Genomic DNA, 1,880 nt, shown 5'->3' on the forward strand with positions numbered 1-1,880 from the left:
AGTGGGTTTCATTTGTCATAAACCAGCGTTGACTAAGACAGAAGCAAAGTGGAAGAGCGTTCATGGAATTCCAGGTGGAGGGAGCAGGGCACACAGTAGATTGTATGTATGTTATGACCTTGAACTTGTGCTGGTATATACATGTATAAGAAATGTAGAACGTACACCAGCATATAAACAGTGGTTGTCTCTGGGAGAAGGGGCAGTATAGGTAATTTTTAAACTTTTTTGTGCTTTTGGTATTTAAATTTTGTACCACCAGCTCTGGACCCTGGATGTTCTACTCTCAGCCCCTGACTGGCTCTTCTGAAGGCTTGGTGGCCAGACTTGAAGGCTGGCTTTTACCCTTTGGTGCCTGTTGAATTCTTTCGCTTTTGTTCCAGTCTTGTCCATCTGGCCTGGCCACATCTTCTTCCTAGGAGCCAGTTGGCTTTATCTGTCTCATTTCCCAGAGCAGAGATAATCGTCTTACTCCAGCCCCACCCATGTCCGCTCTCCTTCCTGCTTGCCCCTCAGAGGCTTGGTATTACAGAGCTCTAGCAATCACACTGCAAAGGCAGCAAACCAGCAGTGGGGGGAAGACCTAGGCCTAGAGGACACAGGCCTCTCCTGGAGCTCCCCAGGGGCCCAGCCAAACTCTCTCCTGGAAGGACATGGTGGTCTCCCTGCTTCCGAGATTGGGGATGTTTCCCAAAATGGAATTGCCCCAGCTCCATGTACAATGCTGTTGGTTGAAACTCATATTTTGAAAATGCTGATGACATTTTCATTTTATTGTTTAGTTTAATTATCATCCTCTTATTGCCTTGAAGCAATGTTCTCTTTCCCCTGCAGGAATGTTAGCCCAAACACAGCTGCATCCTTGGGTTATGTGGGAGAAGGGACCTGGAAGGAGTGAAACAGACTGCAGGCAGGAAATGAGTTTGACCCGCAGTCTGTGTGCGAGATTCCCAAATCTGCCCTGGATTTGGGAAGTGTCTCTGTCATTAGAACAGGCATCCCTGAGAGGGGGCGTTGACCCTGGGGGCCAGCACAGCTGACAGTGCTCCAGGGGCAGGGATATCCACTCTCAGAGACGATTGTCCTCGAGGGGAGGCAGAGATGTGTTTTCAGTCCTCTTTTTGGGAGACAGGGGGATTTATTAGGAAATTAGAAGTCGAAGCTACGTAGGAATCCATAGTTCAAAGTGCTGAAGCACAGTTCAGAAATAACTTTGCTGCTTTAAATGACATCTGTGTTTACACATGAGGCATCTTGTACGATTCATGAGGATTTTGCATCATTTACCAGGAAGGATCAGCAACTATAACTTTCACCTTCTTGTAACTTTGCAGGTCCTAGGCATGCACGGCCTCACCTGACAGGCACATTTGTACCGTTGCAGGGACTTTGTGATGAGCGTGGCAGCACTCACAGGGTACAGATGTCATTGATAACGGCAATTCTTGGCTTCCAAACAAACCAAGGAAGTCAATATTTTTCCCATTTCTACTCCTGTTCCTACCCCAGGAACCAAGGCTCTGAGAAGTTACGTGTTTGAGCTCAGGTCACAGCACTGTGGGGCTGCAGTAAAACTCAAGACCATCTGGCTCCAAGGTTCATGTCTTATTTCTCTAAACATGGCAGTGATGGAAGCAAAACGCACAGCAACACAACCCAACCCAACACAACCTAACCCAACCCAATGCAGTGCAACACCATACAACCCAACCCAACACGACTGAACCCAACACAACCTAACTCAACCCAAGTCAACCCAAGCCAACACAACCCAAGCCAACACCACCCAATGCAATCCAACCCATCCCAACCTGACCCAACACAACACCACCCAATTCACAACCCAACCCAATGCAACACAGTACACCCAACACAACACA

This window comes from Balaenoptera musculus, chromosome 8, assembly GCF_009873245.2.
Source record: "Balaenoptera musculus isolate JJ_BM4_2016_0621 chromosome 8, mBalMus1.pri.v3, whole genome shotgun sequence".
NCBI classification, from domain to species: Eukaryota; Metazoa; Chordata; class Mammalia; order Artiodactyla; family Balaenopteridae; genus Balaenoptera; species Balaenoptera musculus.